Raw genomic sequence first — 21,855 nt, 5'->3', positions numbered from 1 at the left:
AAATTTATAGCAATAAATGCCCACATGAGAAGTGAGAAAACATTGAAATTGAAATTGACACCCTATCAACACACTCAAAAGCTAGCAGAAGACAAGAAATAACTAAGATCAGAGTAGAAATGAAGGAGATAGAGACACAAAAAATTCTTCAAAAAAATCAATACATCCAGGAGCCGGTTTTTGGAAAAGATCAACAAAATAGACAGACCACTAGCCAGATTAATAAAAAATAAAAGAGAGAAGAATCAAATAAATGCAATAAAAAACAATAAAGGGGATATCACTATTGATCCCACAGAAATACAAACTACCATCAGAGATTACCACAAACAACTCTATTCACATAAACCAGTAAACCTGTAAGAAATGGACAAGTTCATGGACACTTGCACCCTCTCAAGCCTAAATCAGGAAGAAGTTGAAACCCTGAATAGACCAATAACAAGGACTGAGGCAGCAATTAATAGCCTACCAAACAAAAAAAGTACAGGTCCAGACGGATTTATAGCCAAATTCTACCAGATGTACAAAGAGGAGCCGGTACCATTCCTTCTAAAATGATTCCAAACAGTACAAAAAGAGGGAATCCTCCTCATCTCATTTTATGAGACCAATATTATCCTGATACCAAAACCTGGCAGAGACTCAAAAAACAAAGAAAACTTCAGGCCAATATCCATGATGAACACAGATGCAAAATCTTCAATAAAATACTGGCAGACTGATTGCAACAGCACATCAAAAAGCTCATCCATCATGATCAAGTAGGCTTCATCCCAGTGATGCAAAGCTGGTTCAATATACACAAGCCTCTAAATGTAATCCATCACATAAATAGAACCAAAGACAAAAACCACATGATTATCTCAATAGACACAGAGAAGGCCTTCAACCAAAATTCAACAGCCCTTAATGCTAAAAACTCTCAACAAACAAGGTATTGATGGAATGTATCACAAAATAATAAAAGTTATTTATGATAAACCCATTGCGAATATCTTACTGAATGAGCTAAAACTGGAAGCATTCCCTTTGAAGTCTGGCACTAGACAAGGATGCCCTCTCTCTCCACTCTTACTCAATATAGTATTAGCCAGAAGTTTTAGCCAGAGCAATCAGCAAGAAAAAGAAATAAAAGGTATTCAATTAGGAAAGGAGGAAGTCAAATTGTCTCTATTTGCAGATGACATAATTATATATTTAGAAGACCCCATCGTCTCAGCCCACACTCTCCTTGAGCTGATAAGCAACTTCAGTGAAGTCTCAGGATACAAAATCAATGGGCAGAAATCATAAGCATTTCTATACATCAATAACAGACAAACAGAGAGCCAAATCAAGAGTGAACTCCCATTTACAATTGCTATAAAGAGAATAAAATGCCTAGGAATACAACTAACAAAGGAGGTAAAGGACCTCCTCAAGGAGAACTACAAACAACTGCTCAAGGAAATAAGAGAAGACACAAACAGATGGAAAAACAATCCATGCTCATGGTTAGGAAGAATCAATATCATGCAAATGACCATACTGACCAAAGTAATTTACAGATTCAATGCTATCCCCGTTAAACTACCAATGACCCTCTTCACAGAACTCTAAAAAACCACTTTAAACTGTATATGGAACCACAAAAGAGCCTGCATAGCCAAGATAATCCTAAGAAAAAAGAACAAAGCTGGAAGCATCATGCTGCTGGACTTCAAAGTATACTACAAGGCAACAATAGTCAAAACAGCATGGTACTGCTACCAAAACAGAGATGTACACCAATGGAAGAGAACAGAGGCCTTGGGAGCAATACCACACATCTACAACCATCTAAATCTTTGACAAACCTGACAAAAACAAGCAATAAGGAAGGGATCCCCTGTTTAATAAATGGTGTTGGGAAAATTGGTTAGCAATGGGCAGAAAGCAGAAACTGGACCCCTTCCTGACACCTTACACTAAAAATAACTCCAGATGAATTAAGGACTTAAACATAAGACCTAACACCATAAAAACCCTAGAATAAAACCTAGGCAAAACCATCTAGGACATAGGCATAGGCAAGTACTTCATGACTAAAACACCAAAAGCAATGGCTACAAAAGCCAAAATAGACAAATGGGATCTAATTAAACATCAGAGCTTCTGTACAGCGAAATAAACAATCGTTAGAGTGAACTGGCAACCAACAGAATGGAAACACACTTTTACAATCTACCCATCTGACAAAGTGCTAATATCCAGAATCTACAAAGAACTAAAACAGATTTACAAGAAAAAACAAACCAACCCATCTAAAAGTGGGCAAAGGATATGAACAGACATTTTTCAAAAGAAGACATATATGAAGCCAACAAATACATGAAAAAAATGCTCATCATCACTGGTCATTAGAGAAATGCAAATCAAAACCTCATTGAGATACCATCTCACGCCTGTTAGAATGGCGATCATTAAACAAATCTGGAGACAACAGATGCTGGAGAGGTTGTGGAGAAATAGGAACACTTTTAAACTGTTGGTGGGAGTGTAAATTAGTTCAACCATTGTGGAAGACAGTGTGGTGATTCCTCAAGAATCTATAAAATATAAATTCCATTTGACCCTGCAATCCCATTACTGTGTATATACTCAAAGGACTATAAATCGTTCTATTATAAGGACACATGCACACGTATGTTCATCGCAGCACTGTTTACAATACCAAAGACCTGGAACCAACCCAAATGCCCATCAATGATAGACTGAACAAAGAAAATGTGGCACATATACACCATGGGATACTATGCAGCCATAAAATATGAGTTCATGTCCTTTGTAGGGACATGGATGAACCTGGAAATGATCATTCTCAGAAAACTGACACAAGAACAAAAAATCAAACACCCCATGTTCTCATTCATAGGTGGGTGTTGAACAATGAGAACACCTAGACACAGAGAGGGGAGCATCACACACTGGGGGCTGTTGCGGGGGGGGGCACCTAGGTGAGGGACAGTGGGAGGGAGGGTGGGGAGGGATAACAGGGGGAGAAATGTTAGGTATAGGTGATGGAGTCAGCAAACCACCTTGCCATAAATGTACCTATGCAAAAATCTTGCATGATCTGCAAATGTACCCCAGAATCTAAAGTACAATTAAAAAAAAAAGGAAATGTAAATGAGTAAAAACCACCATGAAGAAAAGTATGAACATTCCTCAAAAAACTGCAAATAGAACTACCACATGATTCAGCAATCATATTACTGGGCATTTATCCAAAATAGAGGAAATCAGCATGAGGAAGATATATCTACATCCCCTTGATTATTGCAGCACAATGCACAATAGCCAAGGAATGGATGCAACCCAGGTGTCCACCAACAGATGAATGAAGAAAACATGGTATATATACACGATAGAATACTATTCGGCCATAAAAAAGAATGAAATTCTGTAATTCACAGCATTATTGATGAAACTGGAGGACAATATGTTAAGTGAAACAAGCCAGGAATAGAAAGTTAAATACCACATTTTCTCACTCATATGTAGAAGCTAAAAAAAAGTTGATCTCATAATTGTAAAAAGTAGAACAGAAGATACTAGAGTGTGGGAAGTATAGGGGAAAGGGAGATGGGGAGAGATTTGTGAAAAGATACAAAATTACATCCAGAGAGGAGGAATAATTCCTTTTGTCTTTACCACTATCCGACAACTGTAGTTAACAAAAATATACTATACACAAAGAAATAATAAAGATTTGAGGTGATGAATATGCTAATCAATATATATTATCTGTACTGCAACATCACTATGTACTCCCAAAATATGTACAATTATTATTTAAGTTAAAAAAATAAAAAGAAAACAAAATAAAACACTGCATAGGTAGGAAAAAAATGAAAAAATTAAAAAACTCAATATGGATTATAAAGGGTGTGTGTGTGCGTGTGTGTTTTAGAGAAGGAAGAGGTCATTTTTTATCCTTTAAATAGCTTTTGCTTAGTTTGTAATTTATTTTATTCTCCTAGTTTATGTATCTACATGTCTATTTCTTGTTTTAAAAGATAGAAAATGTTATCCCCATATAATACTATTATTTAGATATTCTTCTACACATATAAATGCATAATATATGCAATATATAAAATGATTAATGTCACATTTACAGAATTTCTTGTAATCAGAAATTTAAAATTACTATTAGGAGTATATTCCCATGTCTACACATTCAGAGCAGCAGCAGCATTGTGAGTGACTGTATAGTGTTTCATTATATCAATAAACCATATAACACACTCTCTTTAGTTTTTAAAGTTATTTCCAATATATTGCACCTGCTTATAATACTCTAATGATCAATGCCTGTACATATATCTTCATTTGTCCACTGATTTATTTACAATCTTAGAAAAGGAAGTGGCACATTTTAAAGACTTTTGAATCACATACCATATAGGTCTCTGAAAGGGTTATACCAAATTATACTCTGAACAGCAGTTTATACAAACGCTTTTTCTCTAAACTCTTACCACTAGGTTATGTTTTAACTTGGTTTAAAATTTAAAGAGCAATGAGGAGGCATCACAGAGAGCTTACAATCTCCCTGAGAAGTCGGGCTACCTCAGATTTATGGTGTACAGATTTGTTAACCATGACAGAATCATGGGAATGTGGGCATGTTTGTTCTATTACCAAGAACTCTATGAATTAGATCTAATAATTATTTTAGCCACTACCACTATAGCCACATTTCAGAGACAACCCAAACTGGAAAAAGTCTATGTATTTTTTATCAAAAAAATTCCCACAGATGTGATAATAGCAAATCTTCTTTCAGTTCTCTTTAGACTGGAGACAATAATATTGTTTCACTTGAAATTATGGTAACTCATTATAGACATTGGGGGAGTCCAATTTATAGATATGTTTTCAGAAGTAAGTAGAACTCAATTTGTTGCCAAATAAAAATGTCAATTATAAAGTAACAGCCACCATAACTTACTCATGTAGATGTCTACTTTTTGTGAATGAATCAGAAGTATGATAAGGCTATTTGGAACTTTACTTGTTCCAATCTATTGCTCTGTCCAGTGAATCAGTTAATGACCTTTTGGAAGACAATAATTCTCAGTCCCTCTACTAGCAAAAATAAGACAGAAGCAAACATCAGTAGGGATATGGACAAATCCTTTTAGCATAAATTCAGATAGGACAAAAATATGCATGACAATGCTTACAGGAAACAGAAAATGAAAAGTTATGATAGTTAATCAAATGAGTTGTATTTTTTGATCTTCTTTAGGAGTTTAATAAATTTTCAAAAAGCATTCTTGAAAAATTTCTCTGAATATCCAAACATCCTATAGAAATTGTTATGCATTTATTTATCATATGTATTACTGTAAATATCATTAGAAGCTTCATAAATCTCAAGGCAAAATTAAACTTAGAATGCTTTCACTATGATGTGATTTGATTATGCTGTGATTTATTGGTGCCAGAAAACCAGATAGCCTTGAACTTCTGAGATAAAATCTTTAGGATAGACCTATTGGGGATCTATATAGCTTTCTCTTAAGTTACCAGGTTTTTTAAAAAATTAGTTTCCTAATATGCTAAAGAAAAGATGTTATAAAGGCTGTGGGAATATGGAGAAAAGAGAGAAAACTGGGATTTATTCATTCTAAATTTGATGAGCAAATGTATATATTGGAAAATCATCTCTTACATTCATAATGAATCTAACCATTTAATCATTTATTCACCTAACATTTACTAAAAATAAATGATGCAAACACCTTTGAACTTAAACTGGGGAAATTCTAGGGTCTTCGGTTAAGATCCTAAATTAGGATTTGTATTTGTTTTTTTCAGAGCAGGACACCCTACTGACTTAGGACCACTCTATCCCTTTTTAAAGATTGTTGTTTTACAAAGGATTCTTGGATTTGGCTCATTCACATCAGTCCTAGTCTTTCCATTTCCTTATTATTCCTCATTCTTATTTCAGCACAGTATTTTAATTTTCTAGGGCTAGGAGATTTCCCTTTGCATAATGGGTTGTACTTTCCCCAGGATCTAAGTATAACTTAGTATCCAGACTGAAATGTTAGCAGAAGGATGCTCTAGTTCGAAATTCTCGAGCTGACAGTAGATTGCATATCTGTCCTATTTTTCACCAATTCATCCTTCACTGACAATCGTAGCCATGCAGGCAAGTTCCTCAATGCATGCATTTTTGATTATACTTCCTGAAACCCATGACCTTCTATGTCTTTTATCTAGATACTGAAATGTCTCTCTGCATATCTCTTGGTCCACCCTACATGTTCCTTTCCTGAGATCACCTTCTCAATTACTATATTAACTTTACTTCTTTTATGGTTTTCTTAGTTCAAGCGTGGTTTTTGCCACTCATTACCAAGTTACAACATTATGCTACTTTTTTTATTTAAAGGTAGGTAGCAGCTTATCTTAAATCTAAAGTATTCGTGTTCCATACTTGAAGGGGAAAGATAAGAGAAACCAGGCTCCTCTTTTAAATGGCAGAAGTCCATATCCTCTGCAGCAGCAGCAACCTGGTAGCAAGGAGCAGTCTCTTCCTTTCAAAATGAACACAGGCATGATCAGGACCTTTATATATTTAACAATACATTTAAGCTTACATATTAGATTAGCTTTGAGAGGGATAAGTTTTGAGTGTCAAATTAAAAATATTGATCAGCCTAGTAGACCTTTGTATTCTTGAAGGACATAGCTGAGAACATTGATAATACTCAATTTTCCAAATGTCATTATACTCATTTAAGTATATCACAAATAATAATATCAAGTAGAGATATCATCTTCCAGATAGTAGTCCTATTTTGTTTTCAATGACTAATTATTCCTCGTGATTTGTATTTACAGTGGTGTGGTCAATCTGGATGCTTGCCCTTTCTCTGTAGAAGCCACAATGGTCAATTAATAATGATAATTATTATTATTTTGCCTTTATTGTTCCAGCCTAGTCAAGAGGACAAATTATTAAAATTTGATGAAATCAAATGATCAACATAAACCAAGATTTTTTTGAATGACCTTCAATCTTAGATGATGAAAAACAGATATGAAAGGAGCAGGGTTCATTCATTACAGAGGCAGCATCTAATGGAGAACATTAAGTCCATTCTGCAAACTTCTACAGATACTTGGCTTGGTTCATAGTCTTGCACCAAGACTATTATTTTACTTTCTTCAAGCTTATGATTCATTTTTTATATTTTCAATACATCATATTTCCTTGGTTTCGTTTTTACCAATAAATAAATCCAAGTACACAGGTTGTTTATTAAATAAGAGTTTCAAATCCCCGTTGAGACAAGTACACTGAGGAGTTACCTAAGTTCATTTACTACCTAACTGTTCCCTCCACCTGCTCTTTACAGAATAACTTAACAGTATGCCTCAAAAATTGAAAATGACCATCTATAGTAGGTTTTTTTAAAAAAGTAAGCAAAAACATAAATGGTAGTGGTCTACTATATAGTCATCATCTGCTCTATGATAGCACAGACAACATGTCAATTGTGATTCTGAAAATACCTTCCCCTAATAGGAAGTTGGGAAAAATTTTGCCTACAATATTTCTTCTTAAACGGGGAAAATCTCAGTACTGCATCTGCCTCCATTACCTAGGAGAAATTACCTTATGTGTTGCTAGGTTAAGAAAATCCTGATGCAACCTCTAAAAGAGCCTTCTTCCTTTTTGGTAGGTCTCTCCGATTCTTCAATGGTAACAGAAAAAAAAATACTCATTCTCCATTTCTATTTTTTTCCTTCTCTGTGAAGAAAACTCCATTATAGCAGCTCCTCTGGCCTCTCTTTATCCCCTTTTCTCTCTCTTTTTTAGGTCAGTGGAGTTGCATATTTGATTGGTGAACCTCAAAGCAAGATTTTGTCAATTATAGTTTAACCTACTCTCTTCCCCTTCATCTTCACAGTGGGCTACCTGCAGGAAGATACACTCAGGTGTGCTACTCCACACTAGAAATTTCACAGGGTAAGAGAAATGCAAATCCAAACTTCATTGAGGTACCATCTCACGCCAGTTAGAGTGGCGATCATTAAAAATCTGGAGACAACAGATGCTGGAGAGGATGTGGAGAAATAGGAACACTTTTACACTCTTGGTGGGAGTGTAAATTAGTTTAACCATTGTGGAAGACAGTGTGGTGATTCCTCAAGGATCTAGAAATAAAAATTCCATTTGACCCAGCAATCCCATTACTGGGTATATATCTAAAGGATTATAAATCATTCTATTATAAGGACACATGCACAGGAATGTTCACTGTGGCACTGTTTATAATAGCAAAGACTTGGAACCAACCCAAATGCCCATCAATGAGAGACTGGACAGGGAAAATGTGGCACATATACATCATGGAATACTATGCAGCCATAAAAAATGATGAGTTCATGTCCTTTGTAGGGACATGGATGAACCTGGAAACCAACATTCTCAGCAAACTGACACAAGAACAGAAAATCAAACACCGCATGTTCTCACTCATAGGTGGGTGTTGAACAATGAGAACACACGGACACAGGGAGGGGAGTATCACACACTTGGGTCTTTGGGGGGCAAATAGGGGAGGGACAGTGGTGGGTGGGGAGTTGGGGAAGGATAACAAGGGTAGAAATGCCAGATATAGGTGATGGGGATCACACTGCCATGTGTGAACCTATGCAACAATCTTACATGTTCTTCACATGTGCCCTATAACCTAAAATGCAATAAAAATAAAAATTAAAACTAAAAAAAAAAAAAAAGAAATTTCACAGGCAGTTTGCCATGTTGGGAAAGCCTGGAGTTGCCAAGCACTTCTTGGGCCTGGATGGGTAAATCTATCTTTAATGCTGGAGTTAAATGTTAGGAAGCTCATTTTTGCCACACACACTGAAATGTTATCCCCAAATATTAATTGCATCATTAATAAAAGCAATGTCTGGTTTTCTATTTGTCTATTTTTTTTTTTGACTGAGTGAACCTCACTTTGTTCTGAACTAGAGCAGCTAGAATGGAAGCTGCTGAAGAACAGATTAGTGGTATTTGGAACTTACCTTAGCAAAATTTTTCCAACAGGTGTTGATCTTACTGAGAAAACCCAAAGAAGTTTAATTAGCACTCTGGATTTCTGCATATACTCCTTTATACCTGCAGGATGATAACATAAATACCATATTTTAGAATCATGCTATACAAATGAAAACAAATTTAAGGTTAGACATTACTGCCGGTTACATTCCCTCAATATAATTTAGTAATTTAAAATCACACAATGTTGGCCGGGAGCGGTGGCTCATGCCTGTAATCCTGGCACATTGGGAGGCCAAGGCAGGTGGATCACAAGGGCAGGAGCTTGAGACCAGCCTGGCCCATATAGTGAAACCCTATCTCTACTAAAATTACAAAAATCAGCCGAGTGTGTTGGTGTGCGCCTGTAATCTCAGCTACTTGGGAGGCTGAGGCAGGAAAATCACTTGAACCTGGGAGGTGGAGGTTGCAGTGAGCTGAGGTTGCACCACTGCATTCTAGCCTGGACAACAGAGCAAGACTTTGCCTCAAAAAAAAAAAAAAAAATCACAGAATGTCTTTCATAGGTGTGTGTGTCATATGACTAACAAATCAAGACATTGGTAAACTGTAGTAAATATGTATATGTATATATTTATGTATTATATATATATACACAATATATGTAAATATGTACATATATATATATATTGGATTTAGTTTATCCAGCTCTAGATTTATTAGTCTTTCATTTTTTCGTTAACGTTAATTTCATTTTATTATTGAAATGTGTCATATGAATTTCACTAGGGAAGATTTTTATCTATAAATAGTTTTTTGTACATAAATTTACAAGGCTTCCTGCTCTTACTTCTTCCCTCTGGCCATGAGCTAAAAACAATACAGATAATTATCAGTTTATTTCAACTCTAATAGTTGAAACTGACATTAAAAAAACTAGAAAATATACACTGTAATTTACAGATTTCTCAGTTTGATATAGCATCAAAGAATATAAGTAAATATAGACACTGGACTGAGAATTAGAACTTGATTCAGTCCATAATCCTACCATAATTAGCCAGATAATTTTGGGCAAGAATCCAAAACTTACTGAGTCTTAATTGCTCTACATGTAAAACAAAAAGCTTTGTACAAAATTGCCACTAAGGCCCCTTACATCTTTCAAATTCTGAGATAATTTTCCTTCTAAGGGTATGTTTTGATATGCGTAGAATGATGAGGATTTTGTGGAAGCAAAACTCTCATGCTTAGATAAAGTTTGAATTTTTATAAACTATACCAATTGTTAGCTTCTCTCTCTGCTGAACATGAGTTATTTATAAGTAAGTAATACTAAGGTGTTGTAATCAATGAATTTGAGATTCATGTATTATTTGAAAAAAATTAATTATCTACCTGATGGAGTTTAGTACAATTTTATTTTTAACTCAGAAGATTAATAACCCCTTGGAGCCTAATAAGCAGTAGGTCAACCGTCCATCTTTCAGCTATCCAGATGTTAAGAAGTTGAAATTCTGAAGGGATTGGGGGAACCACCGACAACACGTAGATAGCTTACAGAATTTAGCATGATACCATGATTTTTTTCCCCTCACGTGTCTTCGAAGGAAAAAGGTATTTTTGGTTGAAATATTCATATTTAATTGGTGTTCATATGTTTTTGTCTTGTAAAAACAATACGTTTCCTAAAACTGAAGGTTGAGTGATAGCTGGAATTACTACTTGCAAAGATAATTTTAAAACTGGCATATCAAATTTGTTTGCTACTATTATTAGAATAAAGGAAACTAATTTAAGCTTGCATTATACTTCTAATGCACTGGGCTAATCACTTTACATTACTTTACAAATTCAGCTTCATAACTACTCTATAAAAATTTGGATTCTAATTCTCATTTTACAGATTAAGAAACAGAGGTAAGAATGTTTAAGTCAGTAAAACATCTTAGTTTAACCCAGAAAAAGATAAGTGGCAGAACCGGCAAGTATATTTAATTTCCAAGCCTATAGTTTTTCTTACTATGAACTGTGTTGTGTATCCTGGCACTGCAAAGCTTGATGGTTACTCCTGGGCCAGTACATATTCAACATAAGTAGATTCTATCATACCTATTGTATCTTAGCCTCTGAATGCATCAGTTAATATTCATCTTTTCATATCTGAAGGCTTTGTCTAATTTCTCAGGAATCTGATTTTTGCATTCCATTTCAATTATATGTTCAGGGGAACAAAATGATGCCTCCTCCATCTTTTAGCCTGAGTTTTCTGCTTGGTATTTAACAAGTTTCAAATAAATTTGTTTATACCAGGATTCGTAGTACAGAGAACTGAGCTAGGTGGGGCTGCCTGCAGGAACAAAGCATCAGATAAGAAGTACTATGACAGGTGGTTGTGAAGAGAACAAGGCAGGGGTTTGTTGATTAGAACAAAGTGAATCATATTATACAGATTCATTAAATGTGGGGCTGGAAGGGACTCACCAGTCAATTAGCTAAATATTATACTGCACAGGAGAAGAGAATAAGATAGAATACGCTCATGAACTAGAAAGCAGGTTTTAGGATTTCATTCATCTACCCAGTTTCTCAATGGTAGCACTGAAACCTCAATTGTATGTTTATATTGCATATTTTTAAAAATAAATTCCCCCCCCCTTTTTTTTTGAGACAGAGTCTCGCTCTGTCACCCAGGCTGGAGTGCAGTGGCGCGATCCCAGCTCACTGCAACCTCTGCCTCCCAGATTCAAGGAATTCTCCTGCCTCAACCTCTGGAGTAGCTGGAATTACAGGAACATGCCACCATGCCTGGTTAATTTTTGTATTTTTAGTAGAGACAGGGTTTCACCATGTTGGCCAGGCTGGTCTTGAACTCCTGACCTCAGGTAATCCACCTGCCTCAGCTTCCCAAAGTGCTAGGATTACAGGTGTGAGCCACCACACCTGGCCAAGAAATTCACTTCTCTAGGCTTCAGGGTGTCTATCACATTATGCGGTTTAAGACTCAGGGAGCTTAGGTTATAGAAGACCTTGGAGTCAGACCAACCTGAGGTCAGCAGCACCACTTCCTGGTTGCAGAACTTTAGAAAAGTGGCTTAATCTTTCTATAGGTCACTATCCTAATTTATGAAACAGCATAATGAGAGGTCCATCCTTTCTATACTGCTTTGGGATTAAATGAGGACATTTCTAGAGAGTACTTTGCATCAGGGTCTGTCTCAGAGTAAGCATATACAAAGATGTCCAGGTATTGACAATATCTGGATGCTGATAGCATCCTCACCATCATTATAATTTACTTTATGTGGGGCTAATATAATGGAATATCTTTTGTAAATTATGTTTTCCCTTTAAATAAAGAAATATAAATCTCAATGAAAAGAGATTATGGCTGAAGTACTAGCAAAAGAGACCCAAGTCAGCATTGTCACGGTAACTTTATTTTACTCACCAATGAAATGGAAAAGACACAAATCTCTATACATATTTCAAATTAAATATTCAATACCCTAAAATAATAGACTTGGAAATGGCTCTTTTTGCTCAGAACGACCTAAAGTAATTGCACTCAAAGGCAGAAATTCTCATAGCCTCTCATAGCTAAACCTTGTAACTAAAACAAATGATTTTACATGACAAAAAAGAAGAAAGTTCAGTTTTTTTTTCTTAATTATCATAAGTTAATGTGAAGAAATGTCCATTTGGACTCTGCTTTTAGAAGCTCAGTTATACAATATTCATATAAAAATAGTTCCAAATCAATACAACATGTTTTAAATTTACATTAACATTTAAATTAATGAGAAGCTCAATGTGAATTATGGCACGTTAGATGTTTAGGACGACATCTCTTCTTGCCAACTTGGAACAGAGTCTATTGACTCACCTTCATAGTTTCATAAACAGCTTCCAGACTTTATGTATTTTCAGAGCCAGAGGATTTTCAGACTGATGAAGGGGCCATATTGACATCACCAGGGAATGATGTTGGCCCTAAACACTCAAGTTATAAAATGCAGCTAGTAAGTGAGTATACCTCTGAAGGGCAGTTTGCTACAGATTATTCTCACATCTGGGGTTGCTTTAGAATTAGAGCTTATTCCTTTTTTTCTCCTATGAATTTTATTCATAACATATTTCTAGAGCACCTATTCTGGACAGAACACTGTGCTAAAAATAACACAGATCCTCCTTAAAGAAACCCACAGTCTATTGAATGAGGCAGTAATTTATATAAACAATTATAGAATCATATGACATATTCTGTGATAAAACAATTTATGAATTGGGTGCTATCAGAGGTACCTAGATAAGACTGAGGAGAAGGACAACTTTCTGAAGAAATGAGGCTTCAAAGCCAAGTAGGCATTCGTTAATTAAGGAAGTACAGAAGATCTCACTAGTCAGAGGGAAGATCACATAAAAGAGCCAGACACCTTCCCTTCAATAAACAAGAAATCCACAATGATTAGTGTGAGAGGTGGCAAATATGTGTGTGTAAATTTATGTGTGCTTGTTTAGTGTGTAGGTACACACGCTCACATAGAAGTGTGAATATAACAAATTAATATCCACATGCTCACATAGAAGTATGAATATAACAAATTAATATCCATGATTAGAAAGCTAAATTAATGAGCTTTCTCATATGTCATGATAAGGAGTTTGGACATGATCCTTAAAATTATGCAGATGCATAAGTTCTGATGGATTTTAATAGCTTGATTTAAAAAGTATTGCTCTGGCAATAACATAGAGAATAGATGAAAGGTGAGAGGTTTTTTCCCACAAAGGTCAACAGTTTTTTGTCAGATGTCAAAAGAGGCCTTAGTAAATCCACGCTTGAATTCATATGACGTCAGATGCAAGACACAGTGGAGAATGTCAGAGAGACTTAGCAATTCCAAATCTCATGGCTTTCCTTTTGACTGCGAAGTGAAATGGGCAATGAGAGACTAGAGTTAGCAGTGCTGTACCTGAGTTCTGCCACCCTCACTCATTTGTGAAAAACAATAAATTGATTACCAGCTATGCACCAGGGACAGTATTGGATCCCGTGACAGAGTAACGAACAGGCTAGGCAAGGTCCTGGCTCTCAAGATGATATACATATTTTCTTGAAAGCATGAGAAAGAACAATTCTTGAGAAACATTTCTTCATCAATGAGACAGAACAATTAAGTAAATAAAAGCATTTCTAGATTGGGGTAAAAATTATTGAGAAACAAGGTGATGTGATAATAACAAGGATGGGGTCAGACAGGGTTGTTTAACTGAAGAGCGCAAGCTTTGGACTGGGGATTCAAATCCCTGCTCTGCCATTTCTCTGTTATGTTGTGTTGGCAAGATCTTGTGCCTCAAGTTCCTCTTCTTTAAACTGAAGCTAAATATTTCACTTCATAGGCTTATTGTGAGGACTAAATGAGTTAATAAATACACAAAGATTAGCCCATTACTTAGCAAATAGAAATGTTCCAACTTACTATTAGTATAGTTGTAGTTACTATTATTACTTTTATTATCATTCTTCTGTGAATAGATTGGCAATGGAAGGACTAGTTGAAAGGTGAAATTTGGGCTTAAACCTGAAGAATGAGAAAGAGCCAGACATGCAAAAAGCCTTAGAAAAGATATTCATGCCTAACAAAGCCAACAACAGTGCAAAATTTCGGAAGGGTCTTAATGTTAAAATGTCTTCAACTTATTAGAAACGATTTCAGTATTATTACATAAGTTTCAGCTGCTTTTACGGCTCCAGGAAAGGAAGGGTAACTTATCTAAATAAAGAATCCAGGCCAGGCATGGTAGCTCATGCTGTTACCTCAGCACTTTGGTAGGCCAAAGGAGGAGGGTAGCTTAAGTCAGGAGTTCAAAATCAGCCTGGGCTATGTAGTGAAACCCCATCTCTAAAAAAAGAAAAAAATAGCCAGATTTGGTGGCACATGCCAATAGTCCAAGTTACTTGGGAGGCTGAGTGGGGAGGGTCGTTAGAGCCAAGTAGATAGAGGCTGTAGGAGGCTTTGATGGTGCCGCTGCTCTGCAGCCTGGGCAACAGAGCAAGGCTCTGTCTCAAAAGAAAAAAAAAGGAAATCATATTTGCTAGGATTATTAAGAAAAATCATGTTTGAGAGATAGCTAACACATATTTTTTTCATTTTTAATCAACACCAGGCAGCTAATGATTATAGCTAATATCAGAAACTGTCATTTTCCAGCACACAAATGTGTCAGTGATTGGCAGAAAACAAATGAGCCTTTATTGGTGAAATTAATGGTGTTAACATATATGGATTGACATACATATATTTGAGAAACTACTGATATTTAGATTAAGACCATTTAAGAATCTATTGAGACCAGAGGCATGTATCCTTAAGTTAGGGATGACACTCAAAGCTTGATTTGTAACTGGTTGTCTGTTTAGCTATGGGTGAGAAGAACATTGATTGATACAACTGTGAGGTTGGAATGCTGCCTGCTGAAAGGTAGCAGTTGGAAAACCTAAAAAAATAAAAAGGTGGAATTTTGTTGCACTTAGAATAGGCTGTAATTTTTGCATACTTGCTCACTATTGAAAGCATGTTTGTCTAATAAATCTTTTTATTTACCAAAATTAAGTCAGTATAACCTAGTACAGAGGGCATAGCTAACCCTCACCCAGAGGGCTCAGGGTTCTTTGGTGATTATTATTTACCAAAAATAAGTCTACATGCCTGTGTGTTGTGCAGGGCCAAAGAAGCTTAGATCAGTTTGCAGTATTTAAACTGTCCAAGGACAAATCAAAAAACCCTGCTTCTGGAGTATGATAAGAAAGACATTGCTAGAAACTGAAGTCAGAGAGCTAGACAGGAATCAAACAGTGTAGGAACTTGCAGCTCCTGATAGCATTGCTGGATTTCATTCTCATTGCAATAGAATCTTCTAAGATGTAAGTGGAGAGAGCCATTGATCTGTCTTGAGTTTTTTAAAGATGATAATAACCAATGTGTAGAAAATGGATTGTAAAGGTATGATTGAGTGCAGGGAGGGAAATTTAGAAGTGTTTCAGGAGTCTAGGAAAGAGTGATAAAGGTTTCAAACACAGCCATAGAAATGGACACAGAAATGTAGATTGGTTTTGAAACGTATTTTAGAAGAAATCTTCATAGGATTTGCTTGTGTATCAGAAATGAAAAATGCCACAAGAAAAGATTGAAGTTTAGCACTGCTGTTAGGAAATCTTAATGCTGAATGTGGTTAGCTGAGGTGGTCTATGTTTTAGATTTGAGGTGCATTCTTATCGCTAACAGGAGCCTCTCGCAATGGCAAAGAAAGAAATGTAAGCCTACTGCTGACTTCTCTGAGGAGCCATGCAGAAATCTGCCATTTCCAATGACAGGGCCTTCAACAGAGGCTGCCTCTGGATGAATACATGCCCTTTGGAGTTCTGTGAGATGTCTTGCTCACATAGGCCATGTTTTTTCATAAATAAATAGGAAGATCTAAATGGGAAATTTCAGTATTTCATATTTATTTCAAATTCAATGAGGCTTACTGTTCCCTTGTAGAAAATGAAGGACCAAGAAAAAGGTCTCTATTATGATCTGCTATCAGAAAGAAGTTGATATTCATCACACTTGATCTCACCCAAAAGGCCAAGAAGCAACATTCATCAAAAGCTATGGAACTTCAAAATAATCTTGGATTTGAGTTCAGTGTATGAACATGTTTTCATAGTCACTGATTTAGTCAGTCAGTCAGTCCATCTGCCAGTCTATCAGTCAGCTGTTTTCCTTAATAAATATTTACTATGACTTAGCTATGCACTGGGCCAGGTGTTAGTGATGAGTCTTTTACGTTTCTTCTGTCTGAACATTTTCTAGATTTTTAGTCTATTAAACACCAACACAAAATATCTCAAGCACGATTCATAAAACTGATTTCACTACACTCTACATTGACTCTAGAACAGTTGCAAACATAACAAAAACAATAATTAAAAACAATAACAAGAAACAATACAACAAAAACAATAACAAAAAACAATAAAGTTGATGACCTACAAAAACTTTACATCCTTTAGAAAAACATTTCACTTATGCTTCCAAATTCTAATTGTGAATTTGCTCAATATTTTTTTAAAGAAAGGAATTAATCATTATGTACAAATAATGTCATGATCTTTATACATGTTAACGGATATGTAACACAGATAATGACAGGGTTTGTAGACAGACACTATTAAAAGTGAAATATTTTCATACATATTTTAAAATAATTTGGTTTATATAGTAAAAACTAAAATGAGAAGATTTATACCCAAACTTGATATTTTACTTATCTATGGCCTGTGAATGGTAGGAAAGAGATAGTTCAATATTCTATGCCACAATATTTTTATCTAAAGTGGAGTTAAATCTGTGTAGCCACTTTATTCTTATTTATTTTAACATGAGAATTACAAGTCTGGTGTCTAGGAAGCCTTCTAGGCTCTCTCATTTTTGTTTCAAAATAAAGAGACCACATCATTACTATCATCTGAAGTAAAAAGAAACCAAGAGATGAATTGCCTAAAAGAATATATTCACATCATTATCAGTTCAATGGTACAGTATAATACTTCTACACATTATGTTTTTTTCTTCATATTTGCCTTTAGCTGTTGGAGACAGCTGAAGTTGTTGACAAGTTGCATGTATATTTCAATCCATGTCATATTTTTTCTTGTACTTCTCTAAGGCAGACAAGAATAATCAACCATTGGAATAAGTCTTACTGGATTAATATTTAATAATTGAGGTATTATACATTTCCTTTTGGGTGGTATCACTTTGTAATTTTCCCTCAAGGAATAACTTTGATGATCATTTCTGTCATAACTTAAAAATGAAAGAGAAGTGGTATCAGTTTAAATACAGAATATTTTATGGGTTATTTACTTTCAAAGTGCTCAGAGACTAGTGGTTTCCATTTAGACAATTCGTAAACACCAAAAAGGGAACTGGATAATAGCAGTTTGAGGGGCTAATCCCCAAAACTTTCTGCATTAAATATATGAATAGCTTCTTTTCAAAGACATATTAATATATTCTAATGATTTTATGATGCCACCTTAGTAACTCAAAGAGAACAAACACTACCACAAATAAAAGTTTATCTGTCTGTGGGGGAAAATTGAGACCTCTGTGGTGAGCCAAAGAGTAAGCTTAGTGCAAATAGACCACGAGTGAGTGACAAAATGCTACTCTTTATAAGTGGGGCTGATTCTGTACTCCACACACTCTCATTATGTATTCTGCTAATAGCACAAGGAAGTGAAAATAACAGTTAGTTCTGTAAAGAGCTGGGTGCAACATTAAGACATTAAGATTTAATTAAACCTTGTTTTACTTGGGCAAGCTAGTCATGCAGTGATGTCACAGGAGAACAGAACCCAACACTCTGATGACTAGTAGCAAAAAGACATGTAGCTGAAATGCCAGTGCACACAGCTAATGTAAACAAGTTAAGGGGAGCAAGGGAAACAGTGCTGTAAACCGAAACGATGCCACATGAGTCATGCTGGAGGGATGTGACGGTGTTGAGTCTGTAGAAAGCAAACAGACTTTGAGAGGACCGGGCAGGAATCAGGGTTTCTGGTTTGTTCTGGTAAAGGGTGATTCAAACTCTTTTGTGGGCCTCATGGTATAGAACAGGAACCGAAGGTAGGGATGACAGGAAACAGGAAATGCAATTTCAGCTCAATATAAAAAAATTCTACCTGTCAAAACTATCCAAGAGTGGAATAGACTGTCGTTGGAGGTAATAAGTTTATAACCATTTGAGGTATTTAGGTATTGACTGCACAGCCAGTTGGTAGTTACTTTCTAACTAGGTATAGTGTCATTCTCAGAATCCAATGAACATACCATTTAGGTGTTAATTTAATGAAGAAGAAGTAGTCAAAGTATGAATCTACATAAATTGAAAAAACTTACATAGTAGAATTTGAGGTGGGGTGATGCTCGTTTTATCTGTCAGCTTGACTGGGTTAAGTGATGCCCAGATAGACGGTAAAATGTTATTTCTGGGTGTGTCTGTGAAGGTGTTTCTGGAGAAAATTAGCATGAAACAATTTAGCTATCTCACTTATAAAAATATTACTTTAATTAACATATAATAATTGTACATATTTAGGAGGTACAGGGTGATATTTTGATGCATATATTGTATACAGTGTACAATGATCTAATAAGGGTAATTAGCATATCTACAACCTTGAACATTGATTATTTCCTTATGTTTGGAGCATTCAAAATCTTGCATTAGTCTGTTCTCACGATGCTATGAAGAAATACCCAAGACTGGGTAATTTGTAAAGAAAAGTGGTTTAATTGACTCAGTTCTGCATGGCTGGGGAGGCCTCAGGTGTTATTATGGTGGAAGTCACCTCTTCACAGGGTGGCAGGAGACAGAATGAGCCAAGCAAAGGGGTAAAAGCCCCTTATAAAACCATCAAATCTTGTGAGAACTTAGTATCATAAGAACAACATGGAGGTAACTACCCCCATGATTCAATTACCTTCCACTGGGTAGAATTACCTTCCCCATGACATGTGGGGATTATGAGAACCACAATTCAAGATGAGATTTGGGTGGCGACACAGCCAAACCATATCACCTCTCTTCTAGCTATTTGAAAATATAAAATAAATTACTGCTAACTGTAGTTATCATACAGTGTTATAGAGCACTACAACTTATTCCTCCTATCCTGTGATTTTTGTATCCATTAAACAATCTCTCACTATCCTTCCCTTCAGGATATCCTTCCCAGACTCTAGGAACCACTATTTTACTCTCTGCTGTTACAGAATAGCTGTTTTAGCTTACATATATGAGTGAGAACATGTGTTTCTTACTATGTCTCACCCCAGTTAGAGTGACTATTCTCAAAAAGATAAAAAAAAAAATGTTGGTGAGGACATGGAGAAAAGGGAACTCTTATACACTGTTGGTGGGAATGTTAATTAGTACAGCCATTATGGAAAACAGTATGGAGGTTTCTCCAAAAGCTAAAAATAGAACTACCATATGGTCTAGCAATCCTACTATTTGGTATATATCCAAAGGAAAGAAAATCAGTATGTCAAAGATGTATCTGCATTTCCATGTTTCTTGCAACACTATTTACAATAGCCAAGATATAAAATCAACCTACATGTTCATCAATAGATGAATGAATAAAGAAAATGTGGCATATATACACACTGAAATACTATTTATCTATAAAAAAGAATGAAATACTGTCATTTACTAAAACATGGATGAGCTTGGAGGATATTACGGTCGGTAAAATAAGCAAGGCACAGAAAGTGATTAACATTTGAATTAGTAGACTGAGCAAAAAAATCTGCCACCACCAATGTGGACAAGCATCATCCAATTGGTTGAGTGCCCTAACAGAACCAAAAGGTGGAGGAAGGTTGAATTCTCTCTTCTTGAGCTGGGACATGCATCATCTCCTGCCCTCAGACACCACAACTTCATGGACCTTCAAACTCTGAGACTTAACATGAGTTGCCCCAAACCATGTCATTCTTCAGACTGGGACTGAGTTATGCCACCAACTTTTCAGATTATCCAGCTTGCAAGCAGCATATGATGGGACTTCCTAGTTTCCATAATTACATAAGCCGATTCTCATAATATTAATAAATCCTTTGTACATGTTCATTTATATATATTCTATTGGTTCAGCTTCTCTGGAGAAGCCTAGTGAATACAGGTAAAATTAGCGGCATTGACCCAATTGCCATAACATGTAAATTAACACTTGAGAAGCAATTTTTGTGATGAAGCTTTTTCTATATTAGGTGACCTTGAAAAATTGAATGCACTTTAGCAGTATATTCGTTTCCTAGGGCTGCCATAACAAAGTGTCACAAATGAGGTGGCTTAAAACAGCAGCAATTTATTCTCTTACACTTCCTGGAGGTCAGAACCCCAAACTAAAATATGGCCAGGCCACAGCATCTCTGAAGGCTCTATGGGAAAATCTTTTCTTGTCTTTTCTTGCTTTTAGTAACTCCAAGCGACCCTTGGTTTGTGGCACCTGCACTTCAATTTCTGCCTCCATCTTCACATGGCCTTCTTCCCTCTATGTTTGTCTTCTCTGCATGTCTAATTTTATTTGTTAATTATTATTTTTATTATTATACTTAAGTTCTCGGAAATGTGCAGAATGTGCAGGTTTGTTACATAGGTATACACATGCTATGGTGGTTTGCTGAACCCATCAACCTGTCACCTACATTAGGTATTTCTCCTAATGCTATCCCTCCCCTAGTCTCCCATCCCCCAACAGGCCCCAGTATGTGATGTTCCTCCCCCACTCTGTGTCCATGCGTTCTCATTGTTCAACTCCCACTTATGAGATAAAAGGCGGTGTTTGGTTTTCTGTTCTTGTGTTAGTTTGCTGAGAATTATGGTTTTCAGCTTCATCCATGTCCCTGAAAAGGACATAAACTCACCCTTTTTTATGGCTGCATAGTATTCCATGGTGTATATGTGTCACATTTTCTTGATCCAGTCTATCATTAATGGGCATTTGGGTTGGTTCCAAGTCTTTGTACTGTGAACAATGTCACAATAAACATACGTGTGTATATATCTTTATAGTAGAATGGTTTGTAATCATTTGGGTATATACCCAGTAATGGGATTGCTGGGTCAAATGGTATTTCTGGTTCTAGATCCTTGAGGAATTGCCACACTGTTTTCCATAGTGGTGGAACTAATTTACACTCCCACCAACAGGGCTAATATCCAGAATCTACAAA

At 35.9% G+C, this 21,855-nt stretch overlaps 1 protein-coding gene across 18 annotated transcripts in view; it reads right to left on the bottom strand.

Annotated features, from left to right (window-relative positions):
- LRRC4C (leucine rich repeat containing 4C) overlaps positions 1–21,855 on the bottom strand; it is a 1,360,095-nt gene that overhangs the window by 201,919 nt on the left and 1,136,321 nt on the right. For 17 of the 18 annotated variants that reach the window (XM_064365013.1, XM_012452372.3, XM_021665523.2 and 14 more), the window contains one exon: positions 9,082–9,175. The exons of the other annotated variant lie outside the window; for it this stretch is intronic. The gene's annotated coding sequence lies outside the window, so the exon portion shown is untranslated. The remainder of the gene's footprint in view (positions 1–9,081; positions 9,176–21,855) is intronic. 18 annotated transcript variants of the gene reach the window in all.

Source organism: Aotus nancymaae, unplaced genomic scaffold (assembly GCF_030222135.1).
Source record: "Aotus nancymaae isolate 86718 unplaced genomic scaffold, 86718_ANA_hifiasm-v0.15.2.pri h1tg000059l, whole genome shotgun sequence".
In the NCBI taxonomy this organism is placed as follows: domain Eukaryota; kingdom Metazoa; phylum Chordata; class Mammalia; order Primates; family Aotidae; genus Aotus; species Aotus nancymaae.
Note: the sequence above shows the minus strand (reverse complement) of the source record. Positions and strands in the feature narration are given on the sequence as shown.